A 22,969-nucleotide genomic window follows, 5' to 3' on the forward strand; every position below is an offset into this window, starting at 1 on the left:
ACCCCTGGAAATGGCGGTAAAATTAGATTTATTGGTGGGAATATCAAATTTTGTGTGTTGGCATTGAGGTTCGCAAACCAACTGGGCTAGTTCACAACACGTAAGGTAACGGGGATGGAGCTCTTCCAAGTAGTTCGCAATTTAAATTTAAAGCACAGCAGCAGAAATAATATGTTGGGCTGGTGTACTTCAGTCAAAACGTTTCGTAGTAGAATTAAGTTATAAAGATGTTTAGAACAACTCCATAGTAAGTCGTTATTTCATTACGAAGATCTTTGTAGTGCCAAAACACCGAATTGTTTCTAATTATGTAAATCTGACAGCATGTCATAAATTAGTTCTGATTTTAATTTTCCGTGCTCAAGAATAAAATTATGTATTAAATGCAGAGTGAAAATAGTATAATGCAAAATGGAAATGAAAATACTTGTTTTGTGTTTTAATGAGCGTCATAGTTCTGTTGCATAGTTTTTTTTTAATTGATACGAATTATGAAATTATGTGGTGGTAAATGTGTGTGAAATTATATAATGTATTTAGGTTTAAGTATTCTAATCTTATAAAAATTGTATACGAACTGTGGCCATGTTCAGCAATGATTTTGATTAATGTAGTGTCACGTTACCCGACTCAGGACTGGAGATACGAGCGGGAAAAGGTGGTCTTTGGTCGTTGACCGTTGTGGTGGTAAGTTCGGAGCGGCAAAGTGCCGCTAGTATAAGCATGGAAGCTAGTGTATGCGAATAAACTGTGAAGCAACAATGTGAAAGTGTGTAGGTGTGAGATAATAAACCATGTGTACGAATTGCACCGATTATTATTTATCCAGATCGGATTTATTTGTGAGTTTAAAAATGCATGGCCACAAAGTTAGAAGTGTTTGTTTCTTAGTTAAATAAGTTTCAATCTGAATTTGTATAGTGTACGTCATTTTCGCAGGGTTGTGTTATAGACAACTGTGTATTAATGTACTGCTGTTCAAAGGCTAACCAACATACAGGGTGGTCCATTGATTGTGACCAGGCAAAATATCTCACGAAATAAGCGTCAAACGAAACAACTACAAAGAACGAAACTTGTCTAGCTTGATGGTGGAAACCAGATGGCACTATGTTTGGCCCGTTAGATGGCGCTGCCATAGGTCAAACAGATATTAACTGCGTTTTGTTTAAATAGGAACCCAATTTTTTGTTACATATTCGTGTAGTACGTAAAGAAATATGAATGTTTTAGTTGCCCACTTTTTTCGCTTTGTGATAGATGGCGCTGTAATAGACACAAACATATGGGTCACAATTTTACGCGAAGAGTTGGTAACAGGTAGGTTTTTAAATTAAAATACAGAACGTAGGTATGTTTGAGCATTTTATTTCGGTTAATCCAATGTGATACATGTACCTTTGTGAACTTGTCATTTGTGAGAACGAATGCTGTTACAGCGTGATTACCTGTAAAACCACATTAATGCAATAAATGCTCAAAATGACGTCCGTCAACCTGAATGCATTTGGCAATACGTGAAACGACATTCCTCTCAACAGCGAGTAGTTCGCCTTCCCTAATGTTCACACACGCATTGACAATGCGCTGACGCATGTTGTCAGGCGTTGCCGGTGGATCACGATAGCAAATATCCTTAAACTTTATTTCGAGAGGTATGGGGCCCGGTCACTATGAATGGACCACGGTGTATGACTCAGTATTAGGGGCGCAAATGCAACCGTTCACTACCAACCCCCTCTGCAGATCAGCCACGTGTAAAATAGGTAGTGAATGAGCCTAAGTACAGTTGCAAACACCACGACCAAAGTGCGGTTCTTGTCCTCCTCCAGTCCCCTCCCATCCCCTCCTCCATCTGGAAACTGGCGGGAAAAGAAAATCTTTCCTGGGCTGCCGGATAGGAGGAAAGTAAGTCTTTGCTTCCAGAATGAGATTTTCACTCTGCAGCAGAGTGTGCGCTGATATGAAACTTCCTGGCAGATTAAAACTGTGTGCCCGACCGAGACTCGGCCTCGGGACCTTTGCCTTTCGCGGGCAAGTGCTCTACCATCTGAGCTACCGAAGCACGACTCACGCCCGGTACTCACAGCTTTACTTCTGCCAGTACCTCGTCTCCTACCTTCCAAACTTTACAGAAGCTCTCCTGCGAAACTTGCAGAACTAGCACTCCTGAAAGAAAGGATACTGCAAGGTTCGCAGGAGAGCTTCTGTAAAGTTTGGAAGGTAGGAGACGAGATACTGGCAGAAGTAAAGCTGTGAGGACCGGGCGTGAGTCGTGCTTCGGTAGCTCAGATGGTAGAGCACTTACACGCGAAAGGCGAAGGTCCCGAGTTCGAGTCTCGGTCGGGCACACAGTTTTAGTCTGCCAGGAAGTTTTAAGTCTTTGCTGTTTTGTAGACAGCGCGGCATATTGTTTGTGTCACACAATTTGAGTTGCCATTGATCGAGCATCATCGCTGCAAGGGACTCCAATGGCGCGTCTGATTGTCGCACTACGGCGAGCAAAAGGAGATCCTGCAGGATATTACGAGGTGTTCCACGACTTCTGTCACCGCAGTGTACTCAGTGCGGCCAAGCCCGGCAGCTGGCTCTACTGCCGGTGGACAGGTACTACGGCAGCGGAACAAGTGTTTTACGGCCGGAGCCCGCGCGCGCGCCAGGAGATAAACACGCAGGTAAATGAGTTACACGGCTCGCTGCGGCGGCCGGGCTGTGTGAGAGTAATCCCCGCGCGGACGCTGGGCGGCAGATAAAGGGAAACAGCGTTAGCCCCGGTCTGGCCTCCCCTGCTTAATTTCATCCCGGACCCGCGTTTTGCCGCGTGCCCCGGGCATCGCCGGAGCGGACCACTCCCTGCGTCTGCTTTGTGCTGGCGCTACTGTCTGTCCCCCGCTGGACGACCAATCCCTGCACCTCTGCTGCCGGCGCACTCTACAGGCAGTTCCACAATTCTTATCAGAGGCTTCTGCGGGTTGTAGCGGGGTTACAAGGAGAGGTCCCGACGTTGGAATCACTGATTTACTTCAAACTTTTTACACCTTTAACAGGCCGTTAAAACAATGCAATGTGCAAGCACGAGGGTTGGAACTTAAATACACTACTGGCCATGAAAATTGCTACACCACGAAGATGACTTGCTACAGCCTCGAAATTTAACCGACAGGAAGAAGATGCTGTGATATGCAAATGATTAGCTTTTCAAAGCATTCACACAAGGCTGGCGCCAGTGGCGACACCTACAACGTGCTGACATGGGAAAGTTTCCAACCGATCTCTCATACACAAACAGCAGTTGACCGGCGTTGCCTGGTCAAACGTTGTTGTGATGCCTCGTGTAAGGAGGAGAAATGCTGCTGCTCGCGTTGGTCGAGATGCAATGACTGTTAGCAGAATATGGAATCGGTGGGTTCAGGAGGGTAATACGGAACGCCGTGCTGGATCCCAACGGCCTCGTATAACTAGCAGTCGAGATGACAGGCATCTTATCCGCATGGCTGTAACGGATCGTGCACCCACGTCTAGATCCCTGAGTCAACAGATGGGGACGTATGCAAGACAACAACCCTCTGCACGAACAGTTTGACGACGTTTGCAGCAGCATGGACTATCAGCTCGGAGACCACGGCTGCGGTTACCCTTGACGCTGCATGACTGATAGGAGCGCCTGCGATGGTGTACTCAACGACGAATGGCAAAACGTCATTTTTTCCGATGAATCGAGGTTCTGTTTACAGCATCATGATGGTCGCATCCGTGTTTGGCGACATTGCGGTGAACGCACATTGGAGGCGTGTATTCGTCATCGCCATACTGGCGTATCACCCGGCGTGATGGTATTGGGTGCCATTGGTTACACGTCTCGGTCACCTCTTGTTCACACTGACGGCACTTTGAACAGTGGACGTTACATTTCAGATGTGTTACGACCCGTGGCTCTACCCTTCATTCGATCCCCGCGAAACCCTACATTTCAGCAGGATAATGCACGACCGCATGTTGCAGGTCCTGTACGGGACTTTGGATACAGAAAATGTTCGAATGCTGCCCTGGCCAGCACATTCTCCAGATCTCTCAGCAATTGAAAACGTCTGCTCAATGGTGGCCGAGCAACTGGCTCGTCACAATACACCAGTCAGTACTCTTGACGAACTGTGGTATCGTGTTGAAGCTGCATGAGCAACTGTACCTGTACACGCCATCCAAGCTCTGTTTGACTCAATGCCAAGACGTATCAAGGCCGTTATTGCGGCCAGAGGTGGTTGTTCTGGGTACTGATTTCTCAGGATCTATGCACCCAAACTGCGTGAAAATGTAATCACATGTCAGTTCTAGTATAATAAATTTGTCCAATGAATACTTGTTTATCATCTGCATTTCTTCTTGGTGTAGTAATTTTAATGGCCTGGTGTATGACCACCATGAACTCTAACGTCCACCACCTAAGCACAAGCCACCTCTCTTGCGATTTTCTTGGAATTGCCAGAGCAGTGCATCTTCCTACTTGCACGTTATGTTGTTATAAAGTTTGAAGTAGATCTGTGATCCCAACGTCGTGGCATCTCCTTGTTAACAGACACAGTTTTGATTAGGAGCCCATTCCCGGAAATGTAATGTTTGGATGTAAAATGATTTTGAAGATCGGATCACTTTTGTGCATGAAGGACCGAAAGTGATGGCAGGGTGGAGTTCCACGTTGGGAACTGCAAGTAATAACAGGAATGAAAGGACGAGTTTACTGTTACCAGTCACTGGTTATTTACATCGACAACGCATTTAGATGGTTTAAACCTCCATCACCAGGCGACTTTACATGTGGTAGTATGACATATGTGTGTGTGTGTTTTGTGTTACGATTTTGAGGTCTATCCTAATATATCATGTGTAAACTGTCGTATTTTGAGACTATTTCTACTGAAGTGAATGTGCCGTGTGGTCATTGCAAGTTTTTCTGAGGCGTTTTTGTACTCGATTGCATGACTGGGCATATTAATTTTAAATGCGAACATTTTATGTTAAGTGATGACGACACAGCACATTCAATTAAGTAGAAACCGCCTCAAAATATGACAGTTCACATGTCATGTGTAACGATAGACCCCACAATCGTAACACAACATACGCATGTGTCATACTGACAGATGTAAATCCACCTGATGATGGAGATTACAACCTTCGAAACGCATTGTCGATATACAGTGACTGGTAGCTGTAAACTAGTTGTTTCATTCGGTATCAATAGCAGTCACGGTAAAGGCTAATCTAAAATGTTCGCATTTAAAAATAATAACGGGAAATTGGTCGAAGAAAAGAGCACGTAGTTGAGTGTACGGATGAGGCCCACGTAGGGAAAGGACAGAGTCTTCATCACACCTGTTGCTGAAGTTGACGAACTGAAGGTTGGGACACAATCTGTTGTGGGGTACTGTGACAGAACACATGTTACGAAACACCTGGCGGGAACTGGAATACCGCCTTGACATTCTCCGAGCTACCAAGGGAGCACACGTTGGTTTACTAACGTAAGTGGTCTTAACACTAACCTATGTAACGGCATCAAATGTAAATTATTATGACAAACGGGTATTCTGTAATAAATTGTTATAATCAGGGCAAGACTTTGTGCTCACCCTGTATTTCTGCTGTACAACTGTTCTAAGGTGGAATGTCGTACCTTCGTTGATAAAATGAACGCTGTACGTGGAAAGGTTGAATTTACCATACAGTACAGTCAGGGAGAATCGCTAACCTACTTAGATGTAAAAATTTCCTTACAGGATACAAGGATTGAGTGTGACATTCATCGGAAGAGTACAATGACGGATACTGCTGTCATCTCATCGTACCTAAACCCACCAACCAACGTGCAACAAGCATTCTTCCCACCCGCGCGCTTGTGTGTGTGTGTGTGTGTGAGTGTGTGTGTGTGTGTGTGTGTGTGAGCGAACGAGAGAGAGAGAGAGAGAGAGAGAGAGAGAGAGCTGCGAATTTCTCTAGGGATGCATAACCAGGAATTTAGGCTGCGCTCTTCGTTCTTACGTAAAATACGAAATACAGTAGGCTTTTCATCCTTGATGTTCACTCTGGTAACGTCACATCAAACTGTAAAGCTGCAAAGCTTCTCTCTCTTGGACCCGAACTGGGTTATAACAACGCTCATTGCTCATAAGGCCAAAGAATACTGCTAGGTGCAAGATAAACCGAGATAGTACCGTCGAAACAGGGAGACGTAAAAAATTTAATGTGGTGAAATGAAAATGTATGCCTTGGATAAGACATTCCAGGTGCAGGTACGGTAATTTATAATTTAAAAAAATAGTACTGCCTTTTCCATCCTTAGACACAAACCAAAACCCTTCCATTAGTACAATTATAATTATATCGCTACTATTCTTCCAGGTGATGAAGACATTTAAAAGAATGTGCAAGAAGATAAAAGAAATTATCCAGACAGATAAAAAAGATGAAAATTTTATTGTGATGCAGTATTACACAGTAGGAAAAGGAAGAGAAGTAAAAACAGAGGGACAATGAGGAGAGAAACGAAAGGGAAGTCGCGCACTAGAATTTTGCTCAGAACACAGTCTGATCATTGCTAACGTATCAAGAGTCACGGAAGAAGGTTTTATATATGACAGAGATCTGATGTGGTTTCAAGGTCAGTCTGACAGTGAAACCTCCACACACTAGGAATCAATAGCCTCACCGAGTTGTCGGTCAAATCCACGCCTTGTAAAGATTCCGGTTAGTCGGATGACACTACACGCCTCCACAGTCCGATATCTGTGTTATTTGGCCCGAAATTGATGGCAGTGTGATATTTGGGGAAAATCATATGAGGTACCAGGCGAAATTTGTTGCTGAATTGGGGACTTTTTGGTTGGGGAGAAGCAACATGTTTTCTTGGGTGGAGAATCCTCGACAGACGTGTCAAGTAACTTAGAGTGTTATCTAAGGAAGCGCATTGGGTCCCTTACTCCTCGTGTTGTATATTAATGAACTTGCCGACAATGTTAAAACTAACGACTTCTTGCACGTGTTGCAGTTATCTGTAACTAACGAAACCAGTAATGCTTCGCAATGGCTAAATATATATATGGCATTTTGGAAGCACGCCCTAATTTCGTCCCCCCCCCCCCCCCCCCCCTCATTCACAGCTTGAGCCTTGCTTATTGTTGTTGCACACAAAACCTCGACTTGGAATCGAAGTCGCTTAAAATGAATCAGTAAATCTGCTGGAATAATTGGCATACAGGTGTAATACCACAATTTGTTATCATTATCACAGATTCCGGATATCAGAATGACATTTTTTTCGCTGCGAATTTCTTTTTCGGGTAAATTCTGGTGTCTCGAAACTGTCTTGCACTGTCTTCTGCAGTAACCGTTTTAGGGAACGGATGAAATAAATGGTGGTTTCTTAATGATGTTATTTTAGACAAGCTGAATTACACTACAGACGCATTCAAATTACACTCCAGGAAATTGAAATAAGAACACCGTGAATTCATTGTCCCAGGAAGGGGAAACTTTATTGACACATTCCTGGGGTCAGATACATCACATGATCACACTGACAGAACCACAGGCACATAGACACAGGCAACAGAGCATGCACAATGTCGGCACTAGTACAGTGTATATCCACCTTTCGCAGCAATGCAGGCTGCTATTCTCCCATGGAGACGATCGTAGAGATGCTGGATGTAGTCCTGTGGAACGGCTTGCCATGCCATTTCCACCTGGCGCCTCAGTTGGACCAGCCTTCGTGCTGGACGTGCAGACCGCGTGAGACGATGCTTCATCCAGTCCCAAACATGCTCAATGGGGAACAGATCCGGAGATCTTGCTGGCCAGGGTAGTTGACTTACACCTTCTAGAGCACGTTGGGTGGCACGGGATGCATGCGGACGTGCATTGTCCTGTTGGAACAGCAAGTTCCCTTGCCGGTCTAGGAATGGTAGAACGATGGGTTCGATGACGGTTTGGATGTACCGTGCACTATTCAGTGTCCCCTCGACGATCACCAGTGGTGTACGGCCAGTGTAGGAGATCGCTCCCCACACCATGATGCCGGGTGTTGGCCCTGTGTGCCTCGGTCGTATGCAGTCCTGATTGTGGCGCTCACCTGCACGGCGCCAAACACGCATACGACCATCATTGGCACCAAGGCAGAAGCGACTCTCATCGCTGAACACGACACGTCTCCATTCGTCCCTCCATTCACGCCTGTCGCGACACCACTGGAGGCGGGCTGCACGATGTTGGGGCGTGAGCGGAAGACGGCCTAACGGTGTGCGGGACCGTAGCCCAGCTTCATGGAGACGGTTGCGAATGGTCCTCGCCGATACCCCAGGAGCAACAGTGTCCCTAATTTGTTGGGAAGTGGCGGTGCGGTCCCCTACGGCACTGCGTAGGATCCTACGGTCTTGGCGTGCATCCGTGCGTCGCTGCGGTCCGGTCCCAGGTCGACGGGCACGTGCACCTTCCGCCGACCACTGGCGACAACATCGATGTACTGTGGAGACCTCACCCCCCACGTGTTGAGCAATTCGGCGGTACGTCCACCCGGCCTCCCGCATGCCCACTATACGCCCTCGCTCAAAGTCCGTCAACTGCACATACGGTTCACGTCCACGCTGTCGCGGCATGCTACCAGTATTAAAGACTGCGATGGAGCTCCGTATGCCACGGCAAACTGGCTGACACTGACGGCGGCGGTGCACAAATGCTGCGCAGCTAGCGCCATTCGACGGCCAACACCGCGGTTCCTGGTGTGTCCGCTGTGCCGTGCGTGTGATCATTGCTTGTACAGCCCTCTCGCAGTGTCCGGAGCAAGTATGGTGGGTCTGACACACCGGTGTCAATGTGTTCTTTTTTCCATTTCCAGGAGTGTATTAGACTAAACGATTATTTCTGATACTCTATAAGTTTTGGTTCAAATGGCTCTGAGCACTATGGGACTCAACTGCTGTGGTCATAAGTCCCCTAGAACTTAGAACTACTTAAACCCAACTAACCTAAGGACATCACACACATCCATGCCCGAGGCAGGATTCGAACCTGCGACCGTAGCGGTCGTGCGGTTCCAGACTGTAGCGCCTTTAACCGCTCGGACACTCCGGCCGGCTTTTAAGTTTTCTGGTGTAAAAATAGGAGAGAAAAGTGTAATAATTGATTTGTTTTAATGATTTGATTGATGCCACGAAATTTCCCTTCCAAGCAACTCACATTTCATTGAATTTTTCACAGTTGGTAACATTTGTCATTTTCCCTCAAAATCGTGTTGTGTTGGTTGTCTGTGCACATGCTTTGAAACTGTGTTTACAGTAATGTTTTATGTTCAAATGAATTCAAATGGCTCTGACCACTATGGGACTTAACATCTGAGGTCATCCGTCCCCTAGACTTAGAACTACTTAAACCTAACTAACCTACGGACATCACACACATCCATGCCTGAGGCAGGATTCGAACCAGCGACCGTAGCAGCAGCGCGGTTCGGGACGGAAGCCCCTAGAACCGCTCTTCCACAGCGGCCGGCAGTTTTTTTTTCTGCCGGCCGGGGTGGCCGAGCGGTTCTAGGAGCTACAGTCTCGAACCGATCGACCTCTACGGTCGCAGGTTCGAATCCTGCCTCGGGCATGGATGTGTGTGATGTCCTTAGGTTAGTTAGGTTTAAGTAGTTCTAAGTTCTAGGGGACTGATGACCTCAGAAGTTAAGTCCCATAGTGTTCAGAGCCATTTGAACCATTTGTTTTTTCTGTGGTGAACTTCAGCTTGTTATTTATTCTATCAGCATCTTGCTACATTAACAAGACATTATATAGCTTATGAACGTGCATATTTTTACCTATAGGAATAAATCGTGGAGTTCCAAAGAAAGTGATTTATGAGGAAGACAAAAGATGTTTCACCTCGGAAAGTTTCGGCTGTGGTAGCACTTCTTGCTGAAAATCGTTATACACAGCAAGAAATTGCTGACAGAGTGAGAATATCACAGAAAATTGTCAGCAGAAAGGTGGTGAATACAAGCCAAACAGGAAAGGAAAATGTGGACTTAAAAGAAAAATCAGTCCTAGAACAATGAGAAGACTTACAAACATGGCAACAATGAACCGTAAACTTACTTCTACAGACATGAGCCATCAGCTGAAAGGTTTGGGTGTTGAAGTTTCACCTGTGACAGTGAGGAGGAGTTTGTTTGAATGTGGATTAAAGGCATTCCGACCAAGAGAAAAAAAAAAACAGAAAATCATATCTGCCATGAAAGCCAAAAGATTGCAGTGGGCTAAACAACTTCAGGAGTGGACAAGTGAGGACCAGGCTAAGGTATGTGCAATGATGTGGTAAATTAAGTGGGTGTGATCTCGAAAGTTAGGAGTTTTGGCTTGAAATTGTGATGTTTTATTGATATAAAGAAATGCACATTTTATTTTTGGGACTGTTGAGGTCTCCTATGCTACTATTCCCAACTTTTCTAACTTGCAATTTTGTACACATACTTAAGGTATGCTTCAGTGATGAATCTGTATTTACCGTGATGGAAGAAAGCAGCTAGTATGTTTCGTCGCAGACCTCGAGAACAGTTCAAAGCTGAGTGTGTGCAGCAATGTGTGAAGCACACAACTTCCGTTATGGTCCGAAGTGTGATGTCGTCCGTGAAAGGTCCTGGCAGATTACACATTGTTGAAGGGACAATGTGGCAAGAACAACATAAAAAAATCCTTGAAAAGGAACTTTTTCCCCAAATAAATGAGTGGTTGAGCCAGAAGTGTTTCCAAGTACTTGGAAGAAAAGCAGCTGAAAGTGTTGCCCTGGCTGGGGAACAGCCCTAATATGAACCCAATTGAATATTTATGGGCTATTGTGAAACAGAGGATAAGGAAATTTACAACAACCACCAAACAAGATCTCATGGAGAAACTAGAGGAAATCTGGTACCATGACAATGATATTAAAATGTCATGTGAAAGTTAATAAAAACTATGCCAAACAGGATAAAAATGTTGATTAAGAACAAAGGCATGCATACAAAGTATTGAATGTACAAAAATAATCTGTATGTGTATGTAAATGTGTAATAAAAGTAAGCCGGCCGGTGTGCCCGAACGGTTCTAGGCGCTACAGTCTGGAACCGCGGGACCGCTACGGTCGCAGGTTCGAATCCTGTGATGTCCTTAGGTTAATTAGGTTTAAGTAGTTCAAAGGGGACTGATGACCTCAGCAGTTAACTCCTGACCTAGTAGATAGTGTCGGAAGTTCCATGCGGCTTTTCGCGGATGATGCTGTAGTATACAGAGAAGTTGCAGCATTAGAAAATTGTAGCGAAATGCAGGAAGATCTGCAGCGGATAGGCACTTGGTGCAGGGAGTGGCAACTGACCCTTAACATAGACAAATGTAATGTATTGCGAATACATAGAAAGAAGGATCCTTTATTGTATGATTATATGATAGCGGAACAAACACTGGTAGCAGTTACTTCTGTAAAATATCTGGGAGTATGCGTGCGGAACGATTTGAAGTGGAATGATCATATAAAATTAATTGTTGGTAAGGCGGGTACCAGGTTGAGATTCATTGGGAGAGTGCTTAGAAAATGTAGTCCATCAACAAAGGAGGTGGCTTACAAAACACTCGTTCGACCTATACTTGAGTATTGCTCATCAGTGTGGGATCCGTACCAGATCGGTTTGACGGAGGAGATAGAGAAGATCCAAAGAAGAGCGGCGCGTTTCGTCACAGGGTTATTTGGTAACCGTGATAGCGTTACGGAGATGTTTAATAAACTCAAGTGGCAGACTCTGCAAGAGAGGCGCTCTGCATCGCGGTGTAGCTTGCTCGCCAGGTTTCGAGAGGGTGCGTTTCTGGATGAGGTATCGAATATATTGCTTCCCCCTACTTATACCTCCCTAGGAGATCACGAATGTAAAATTAGAGAGATTAGAGCGCGCACGGAGGCTTTCAGACAGTCGTTCTTCCCGCGAACCATACGCGACTGGAACAGGAAAGGGAGGTAATGACAGTGGCACGTAAAGTGCCCTCCGCCACACACCGTTGGGTGGCTTGCGGAGTATAAATGTAGATGTAGATGTAGTGCTCAGAGTCATTTGTAATAAATGTAAAGTTTTGGAAAAAAATGTCTTTAGTGTAATAATTCGAACACGTCTGTAAGATGAATATTTTCTTTATTCACTTGTATCATTTAATTTACTCCTTGTCCTCATCTGATAATTTTCATGTTTTTCAACCATTCTTCCTTGTCGGTCGTCTTAATATGGTGATGCAACTGATTGGCCGCAATGTCGTTGTCGTAAGTGTTCACAGTACGTTCCAAAAAACGAAAGTATTTTAAATCAGTTGCATGGTAACGAGTCTGATGCCGATTTATAAGCGTTATCTAATTGAAAAGTTAATTCTTACGCACAAAACTCATCAATCTTCTTCACACGATAACGCATCATCGTGTTAAACATACGCCGACAACAGTGTTAAACATACGCCGACAACACCGGCTTTGTCGATTTTCCTCCTCCACCTCATCACTGTGATCGCCCTTTCTCTCTTTTGACTTTTATATTCACTACAACCAATGTTAACAACTTACTAAAGGGAAAGAGCGATTATACCGAGTATGGGAGAGACGTGTCCATCTGCTAGATCTGTGCGGATAGCAGCTAGGAAGACAGTATTTCGCACAGTTTTAGTCTGCGAACGGCTAAAATTACAAAGTTAGTCATAAACACAACTTCTCTGTTTTCTGTTAAACTGACTGCGAGGATGAAATTAAAACAGTAGACTGTTGCGTACACAATTTTGGCAGAAATTATGTATAAGGAGAAAATACAAGTAATACACAACTGGCCATTAAAATTGCTACACCAAGAAGAAATGCAGATGATAAACGGGTATTCATTGGACAATTATACTAGAACTGGCATGTGATTACATTTTCACGCAATTGGAGTGCATAAATCCTGAGAAATTAGTACGCAGAACAACCACATCTGGCCATAATAACGGCCTTGATACGCCTGAGCATTGAGTCAAACAGAGCTTGGATGGCGTGTACAGGCACAGCTGCCCATGCAGCTTCAACACGATACCACAGTTCATCAAGAGTAGTGACTGAAGTATTGTGACGAGCCAGTTGCTCGGCCACCATTGACCAGAAGTTTTCAATTGGTGAGAGATGTGGAGAATGTGCCCGTACAGGTCCTGCAACATCCGGTCGTGCATTATCCTGCTGAAATGTAGGGTTTCGCAGGGATTGGAAGAAGGGTAGAGCCACTGGTCTTAACACATCTGAAATGTAACGTGGACTGTTCAAAGTGCCGTCAATGCGAACAAGAGGTGACCGAGACGTGTAACCAATGGCACCCCATACCATCAGGCTGGGTGATACGTCAGTATGGCGATGACGAATACACGCTTCCAATGTGCGTTCACCGCGATGTCGCCAAACACGGATGCGACCATCGTGATGCTGTAACCAGAACCTGGATTCATCCGAAAAACTGACGTTTTGCCATTCGTGCACCCAGGTTCGCCGTTGAATACACCATCGCAGGCGCTCCTGTCTGTGATGCAGCGTCAAAGGGTAACCGCAGCTATGGTCTCCGAGCTGATAGTACATGCTGCTGCAAACGCCGTCGAACTATTCGTGCAGTTCGTGCAGGTAGTTGTTGTCTTGGTTGTCTTGCAAACGTCCCCATCTGTTGACTCAGGGTTCGAGACGTGGCTGCACGATCCTTTACGGCCATGCGGATAAGATGCCTGTCATCTCGACTGCTAGTGGTACGAGGCCGTTGGGATCCAGCACGGCGTTCCGTATTACCCTCCTGAACCCACCGATTCCATATTCTGCTAACAGTCATTGGTTCTCGACCAACGCGAGCAGCAATGTCGCGATACGATAAACCGCAATCGCGATAGGCTACAACCCGACCTTTATCAAAGTCGGAAACGTGATGGTACGCATTTCTCCTCCTTACACGAGGCATCACAACAACGTTTCACCAGGCAATGCCGGTCAACTGCTGTTTGTGAATGAGAAATCGGCTGGAAACTTTCCCCATGTCAGCACGTTGTAGGTGTCGCCACCGGCGCCAACGTTGTGTGAATGCTCTGAAAAGCTAATCATTTGCATATCACAGCGTCTTCTTCCTGTCGGCTAAATATCACGTCTGTAGCACGTCATCTTCGTGGTGTAGCAATTTTAATGGCTAGTGGTGTATATAGGAGAAGAGATTTGTCTAAAGGTTCCAATGCTCTGTTATCGTCGTTAAAACTGACAGTGAGAAAGAAAACGAAATCTTTCACTTTCATAGCACAAAACAGCATTTTCTTTCCTGAAGTCTGTTTTAACACAAAATCTGTACATAGCTGTTTTAAAAAGTATAGCTTATGTTCGTCTGAATATTAGTGTATAGCGTAAAAATCTGAAATAAATAGGTAAGGAACTTTAGCAGATTTTTGCTAACAACGCTGGCTGTTTGTTACATAAGCCATCCTGGGCTTACATTTCGACAAGATAATCCCCGCCCACAAATGGCAAGAGTTTCTACTGCTTGCCTTCGAACTTGTCAAACCGTATCTTGGCCAGCAAGGTCGCCGGATCCCTCCGCACTTGTAAACGTTTGAAGCAATAAGGTCGCGATTTTGACGATCTAACGCATCAATTGGACGAATTAGGCACGGTAACCATCATGAGGACATCCTGCACCTCTATAAATCAATGCCAAGCTAAATGACTGCTTGCATAAGGGCCAGAGGTGGATGAAATCGTTACTGACTTCCTCTATTTGTTAAGCTTGTTCTCTTGAAGAAATAATCAAATTTTTTTGAAACTTTTTTCATTTGTCTGTCTGTACATGTACATCACATCTACCGATTTCTGTCCCATTATTATAACTCCGTTGTGCGTCGTTGGTGTTAGAGTGTACAGGGTGGTCCATTGATCGTGACCGGGCCAAATATCTCACGAAATAAGCGTCAAACGAAAAGACTACAACGAACGAAACTTGTCTAGCTTGAAGGGGGAGACCAGATGGCGCTGTGGTTGCCCCCCCCCCCCCCGCTACATGGCGCTGCCATCGGACAAACGGATACATTTCCGAGAACGCATGCTGTTACAGTGTGATTACCTGTAAATACCACACTAATGCAATAAATGCTCAAAATGATGTCCGTCAACCTCAATGCATTTGGCAATACATACGTATTGCCAAATTCCTCTCAACAGCGATTAGTTCGCCTTCCGTATTGTTCGCACATGCATTGACAATGCGCTGACGCATGTTGTCAGGCGTTGTTGGTGGATCACAATAGCCAATATCCTTCAACTTTCCCCACAGAAAGAAATCCGGGGAAGTCAGATCCGGTGAACGTGCGGGCCACGGTATGGTATTCCGACGACCAATCCACCTGTCATGAAATATGCTATTCAATACCGCTTCAACCGCACGCGAGCTATGTGCCGGACATCCATCATGTTGGAAGTACATCGTCATTCTGTCATGCAGTGAAACATCTTGTAGTAACATCGGTAGAACATTACGTAGGAAATCAGCATACATGGCACGTTTTAGATTGCCATCGATAAAATGTGCGCCAATTATCCCACCTCCCATAATGCCGCACTATACATTAACCCGCCAAGGTCGCTGATGTTCCACTCTTCGCAGTCATCTAGGATTTTCCGTTGCCCAACAGTGCAAATTATGCTGGTTTACGTTACCTCTGTTGGTGAATGACGCTTCGTCGCTAAATAGAACGCGTGCAAAAAATCTGTCATTGTCCCGTAATTTCTCTTGTGCCCAGTGGCAGAACTGTACACGACGTTCAAAGCCGTCGCCATGCAATTCCTGGTGCACAGAAATATCGTATGCGTGCATTCTCAACACAGACGTTTTTGAGGTTCCCGATTCTCGCGCAGTTTGTCTGCTACTGATGTGCGGATTAGCCGCGACAGCAGCTAAAACACCTACTTGGGCATCATCATTTGTCGCACATCGTGGTTGACGTTTCACATGTGGCTGAACACTTCCTGTTCACTTAAATAACGTAACTATCCGGCGAACGGTCCGGACACTTGGATGATGTCGTCCAGGATACCGCGCAGCATACATAGCACAAGCCCGTTGGGCATTTTGATCACAATAGCCATACATCAACACGATATCGACTTTTCCGCAATCTGTAAACGGTCCATTTTAACACGGGTAATGTATCACGAAGCAAATACGTCCGCACTGGCGGAATGTTACGTTTGTGACTATTACAGCGCCATCCATCACAAAGCGAAAAAATTGGTCCAACTAAAACAATGATAATTCTTTACGTAGTACACGAATATGTAATAAAAAATGGGGGTTCCTATTTTAAAAAACGCAGTTGATATCCGTTTGACCTATGGCAGCGCCATCTAGCGGGCCAACCATAGCGCCATATGGTTTCCCCTTCAAGCTAGACGAGTTTCGTTCCTTGTAGTTTTTTCGTTTGGCGCTTATTTCGTGAGATATTTGGCTCGGTCACTATCAATGGACCATCCCGTATATTGCTTGATGACTTAATTACTATATGCAGAAAGAACGCAATGTTAGCGAAAACACGGCTGAAACTAAACAGTTCCTGCACACAATGTTCTGCTGGTACGGACTGAGATGAAAACTCAGTGATGTAACCAGCGCAGACACGGCCTGTTCCGCAAGGTGATGGTGGGGGGGGGGGGGGGGGGGGGAACCGGCGGGGAGGGTGCGGAGAATATGGGGGAGGCTTAATATGCGTCCCCTTCCCCTGCTGCAGCGAGTCGGGATGCTGCCGACAGATGTCACCGCTGTTAACGCAGCCAGACAGGCCGGCGAATATTTCTATTCCGCTTCCTCCACCTGCACACACACACACACAGACACACACTCTGCTGGAAGTAAGAGATGGGCCGAGCAAGGCAGAGCTGAATTTAACAGCCCAAACTGTCCTCCCCTTAATGCGGAACCCTCGAAATGATGAGAGGCGTAATTTAGACCAAACGGCCCAACTTCACAGGGAACGATTTTAATAAACGAACTTCTCGCAGTGCTCGACAGGGCTCCAACGAATTATCTCTCAGTTCCGCATTTCGAAAGTAAAACGAACCAGATCCATCATGGAGCCAGTGGATGTGATGGGTCGAATACTAGCTCTAATGAAGCGAATAAGACCATGAAGGAGATTTAAAATGTATTTTCACTGAATCACTCAATCGTTAAAAACTCACATCTGAAAAGTCAATGGAAGAACACACAAGACAGAAAAGATTGTAGACATAGATACTCCGCAAGCCAGCGTACGGTACGTGGCGGAGGCTACCCTGTACCACTATGTCATTTCCTTTCCTGTTCCACTCGTAAACACAGCGAAGGCAAAACGACTGTCTGTATGCCTCCGTTGTTGTTGTGGTCTTCAGTCAAGAGACTGGTTTGATGCAGCTCTCCATGCTACTCCATCCTGTGCAAGCTTCTTCATCTCCCAGTACCTACTGCATCCTTCTGAATCTGCTTAGTGTATTCATCTCTTGGTCTCCGGTTTTTACCCTACACGTTGACCTCCAATACTAAATTGGTGATCCCTTGATGCCTCAGAATATGTCCTACCAACCGATTCCTTCTTCTAGTCAAGTTCTACCACAAATTTCTCTTCTCCCCAATTCTACTCAATACCTCCTCATTAGTTATGTGATCTACTCATCTAATCTTCAGCATTCTTCTGTAGCACCACATTTCGAAAGCTTCTATTCCCTACTTGTCTAAACTATTTATCGTCCACGTTTCACTTCCATATATGGCTACACTCCACACAAATACTTTCAGAAACGACTTCAGGGCACTTAAATCTACACTCGTTGTTAGCAAATTTCTCTGTTTCCAAAACGCTTTCCATGCCATTGCCAGTATACATTTTATATCCTCTCTACTTCGACCGTCATCACTTATTTTGCTCCTTCAATAGCAAAACTCGTTTACTACTTTAAGGGTCTCATTTCCTAATTTAATTCCCTCAGCGTCACCCGATTTAATTCAACTACATTCCATTATCCTCGTTTTGCCTTTGTTGATGTTCATCTTACATCCGCCTTTCAAGACACTGTCCATTCCGTTCAGCTGCTCTTCCAGGCCCTTTGCTGTCTCTGACAGAATTACAATGTCATCGGCGAACCTCAATGTTTTTGTTTCTTCTCCATGGAATATTAATTCCTACTCCGAATTTTTCTTTTGTTTCCTTCACTGCTTGCTCAATATACAGATTGAATATCATCGGGGATAGGCTACAACCCTGTCTCACTCCCTTCCCAAGCACTGCTTCCCTTTCATGTCCCTCGACTCTTATCACTGCCATCTGCTTTCTGTACAAATTGTAAATAGCCTTTCGCTCCCTGTATTTTTATCCCTGCCACCTTTAGAATTTGAAAGAGAGTATTCCAGCCAACATTGTCAAAAGCTTTCTCTAAGTCTACAAATACTAGAAACGTAGGTTTGCCTTTCCTTAACCTATTTTCTAAGGTAAGTCATAGGGTCAGTATTGCCTCACGTGTTCCAACATTTCTACGGGATCCAAACTCACCTGCCCGAGCTCGGCTTCTACCAGTTTTTCCATTCGTCTGTAAAGAATTCGTATTAGTATTTTGCAGCCGTGGCTTATTAAACTGACAATTCGGTAATTTTCACATCTGTCAACACATGCTTCCTTTGGGATTGCAATTATTATATTCTTCTTGAAGTCTGGGGGTATTTCGCCTGTCTCATCCATCTTGCTCACCAGATGGTAGAGTTTTGTCAGGGCTGGCTCTGCCAAGGCTATCAGTAGTTCTAATGGAATGCTGTCTACTCCGGGGACCTTGTTTCGACTCAGGTCTTTCAGTGCTCTGTCAAACTCTTCACGCTGTACCATATCTCCCATTTCATCTTCATCTACATCCTCTTCCATTTCCATAATATTGTCCTCAAGAACATCGCCCTTGTATAGACCCTCTACATACTTCTTCCACCTTTCTGCTTTCCCTTCTTCGCTTAGAACTGAGTTTCCATCTGAGCTCTTGATCTTTATGCAAGTGGTTCTCTTTTTCCAAAGGCTATTTAATTTTCCTGCAGGCATTATCTATCTTACCCCTAGTGATATACGCCTCTACGTTCTTACATTTGTCCTGCAGCCATCCCTGCTTAGCAGTTTTGCACTTCCTGTCGATCTCATTTTTGAGATGTTTGTATTCCTTTTTGCCTGCTTCATATGAACCCTAATTTCTCGTGTCTTATCTTCGTGGCCCTTACGTACAATCTATGTTGGCGGCAATAGAATCGTTGGGCAGTCAGCTTCAAATGCCAGTTCCCTAAATTTTCTCAATAGCGTTGCTCGAGAAGAAAGTCTCTTATCCTCCAGGGATTCCCATTTGAGTTCCCGAAGCATTTTCGTAACAGTTACTTGTTGTTGAAACCTATCGGTAACAAATCTAGCAGCCCGCCTCTGAATTGCTTCGATGTCTTCCTTCAATCCGACCTGGTAGGATTCCAAACACTCGAGCAGTACTCAAGAACAGGTCGCACAAGCATTCTACATGCGGTCTCCTTTCCAGGCGAACCACTCTTTCCTAAAATTCTCCCCAATCGAAGTCGACCGTTCGCCTTCCCTACCACAGTTCTCACATTCACGTTGCACCTCATATCGCTATGCAACGTTACGCCCAGATATTTAAACGACTTGACTGTGCCAAGTAGGACACTAGTAATACTGTATCTGAACAGTAGAGGTTTGACCTTCCTACTCATCCACTTTAACTTACATTTCTCCACATTTAGGGCTAGCTGCCATTCTTCATACTACCTGGAAATTTTGTCTAAGTCGTCTTGTATATTCCTAAAGTCACTCAGCTTCGACACCTTACCGTACACCACGGTATCATCAGCAAACAACTGCAGATTTGTGCCCACCATATAAGCCAAATCATTTATGTATATAGAGAACAACAGTGGTCCTATCACACTCTCCTGGGGCACTCCATACGATACCCTTGTCTCTGATGATACTCTTATAATACTAATACACACCGTTTATGCATTTCACATACATATAGACTATATGACAATCTTTCGTAAAGGTTGTTTGACAGTATGCACGGCAGTTTCTAGCATTAGGCAAGGCTAGGCGGCCTCCTATGGCAGCAAAATTCTGGATTCGGCAGAGTGGGGAAAAAATTAATTTCAAATCGAAAAGCGGAAAAACTGAGCAAATGAGGGCTAAATATGAAAAGTAGGAACCACTGAAACACCGAATTGTTTTCAGAAGTATACGGAACAGTTACGTAATACGTCTTTACTTATTTAATATAAGATTTTAAGACCACTAAACAAAGATCTGAGGAAAAGACTTGCCAAATGCTACATCTGGAGCGTGGCACTACATGGTGCGAAGACCTGGACATTGAGGAAGGAAGAGGAAGGAAGATGAAAGAAGATTGGAGGCACTAGAGATGTGGATACGCAGAAGAATGGAAAAAGTGAAGTGGGAAGATCGAGTAAGGAATGAAGAAGTATTAAGGAGAGTTGGAGAAGAAAGAAACAAGGTGAAAGTCGTCAGAAAGAGAAAACGGAACTGGATTGGACATTGTTTGACGAGGGAGTGTTTACTGAAGGAAGGAATAGAAGGAATGGTGGAGGGAAAAACGGGAAGAGGAAAAAGAAGATATCAAATGCTGGACAATAGGAAAGGAGGCAAATATTCAGAAATGAAAAAACTGGCTATGGACAATCAAAAGTGGAAGAGGCTTAATCCATGACAAGACCTGCCGGAAGGCAGAATACCATACATACATACATTTAACGGCCACCGTAAGCAACTCAACAGTGGATACACCGGTTCCGGTGAGATCACTGAAGTTAAGCGCTGTCGGGGGTGGTCGGCACTTGGATGGGCGACCAACCACGTCGCCATGCGCTGTTGCCGCTTTTCGGGGTGCACTCAGCCTCGTGATGCCAATTGAGGAGCTACTCGACCGAATAGTAGCGGCTTCGGTCAAGAATACCATCATAACGACCGGGAGAGCGGTGTGCTGACCCCACGCCCATCCTATCCGCATCCTCCATGAGGATGACACGGCGGTCGGATGGTCCCGGTAGGCCACTCGTGGCCTGAAGACGGAGTAGGCAACTCAATGGGCTGTAAGCAGTCGCTCGTCCTTAATGTAGGGCCACTGGCTCCAGGGATGGGAAAGGGCCAGGGATTCGAACCCACACCTATCTCCCACAAATAATCAGAAGCCAACCGCTTCGACCACTGTGCCACCGGGGCGACAAATAAAAGTTGTAGAACTCTAAACAGAAAATGCAATCAAGGCGTCAATTATTTATTTAACCACAAGAAACTGGATGCTCGAGCAGATTAGATTTACTGTTCATTCTAAAAACGCTTCAATTAAAAGAGAAACAATATAACACCACAATTATCCGGATTACCCGTCTGATACTTCGGCATCTCTGCCATCAGTATATCACAATTTCTAAACTCAAGAAAAAATTCATGCATACCGGAAAATAGTTCCACGCGATTATTAGCCCATATTCTTGCAATGAAATGAAATAAGTATTTGATGCCAAATTTGGTTACGCTGATATACACAGTAGAGTTCTAGTTTAATATGTTCAGCACGTTCTTCTTATTTCCATTATTTTGGTATCTCAAATACTGAGGACAAAAAAATACGAAATTAAGGACATTTGTTGTTATCTACCAGTTTTAAAGGATTTGAGGGCAAAGCACGAAAACTGAGGGCCGTATGTCAGTTTACGAGACCGGAGCCGCTACTTCTCAATCAAGTATCTCCTCAGTTTGCCTCACAAGGGCTGAGTGCACCCCGCTTGCCAACAGCACTCGGCAGACCGGATGGTCACCCATCCAAGTGCTAGTCCAGCCCGACAGCGCGTAACTTCGGTGATCTCACGGGAACCGGTGTTACCACTGCAGCAAGGCCGTCGGCGCAATGTGGTAAAACATAATGATAAACCTTCTTTAAACAGTGGGATGGGGCGAGTAATTATTCCTATGAAATGGTATTGCAAGACAATGAAGCATGTATTCAAAGAGACAGACTAAAACTTCGCTGGGTCTTGACACTACTATGCTTAACAAAGTGAACAATGACTTAAAAGGGATACAACGTTAGCACAGGATTTCAATAAAAGTCAAATAGTCCAATCACTTGGCATGTTAATGAATGATCAGGAAAGTAGTGCAGACTTTCTCTCAGCTTTGAGCAAGTGAACAAACTTAACTAGCTGACATACCTTAGCAGTGCTACAGCCTTAGTTCAAACTTCTTCTCTCTTATATACAGTAGTACTTAAAAAAATATGAATGTTTTAGTTGGACCACTTTTTTCCCCTTGTGATAGATGGGGCTGTAATAGTCACAAACGGTATAAGAACTTGGCATCACGTAACATTCCGCCAGTGCGGACGGTATTTGCTTCGTGATACATTACCCGTGTTAAAATGGACCGTTTACCAATTGCGGAAAAGTCGATGTATGGCTATTGTGATCAAAATGCCCAACGGGCGTGTGCTATGTATGCTGCTCTGTATCCTGGATGACATCATACAAGTGTCCGGACCGTTCGCCGAATAGTTACGTTATTTAAGGTAACAGTAAGCGTTCAGGCACATGTGAAACGTCAACCACGACCTGCAACAAATGATGATTCCCAAGCAGGTGTTTTAGCTGCTGTCGCGGCTAATCCGCACATCAGTAGCAGACAAATTGCGCGAGAATCGGGAATCTAAAAAACGTCGGTGTTGAGAATGCTACATCAACATCGATTGCACCCGTACCATATTTCTAAGCACCAGGCACTGCGACGACTTTGAACGCCGTGTACAGTTCTGCCACCGGGCACAAGAGAAATTACGGGACGATGACAGATTTTTTGCACGCGATCTATTTAGCGAC

The 22,969-nt window shown here is 44.9% G+C and overlaps 1 protein-coding gene and 1 pseudogene across 1 annotated transcript in view; both read right to left on the reverse strand.

Annotated features, from left to right (window-relative positions):
* LOC124718819 (protein timeless homolog) overlaps positions 1-22,969 on the reverse strand; it is a 490,147-nt gene that overhangs the window by 332,125 nt on the left and 135,053 nt on the right. The window lies entirely within an intron of this gene.
* Positions 21,885-22,002, reverse strand: LOC124719218 (annotated as a pseudogene).

Source organism: Schistocerca piceifrons, chromosome 10, assembly GCF_021461385.2.
Source record: "Schistocerca piceifrons isolate TAMUIC-IGC-003096 chromosome 10, iqSchPice1.1, whole genome shotgun sequence".
Taxonomy (NCBI): domain Eukaryota; kingdom Metazoa; phylum Arthropoda; class Insecta; order Orthoptera; family Acrididae; genus Schistocerca; species Schistocerca piceifrons.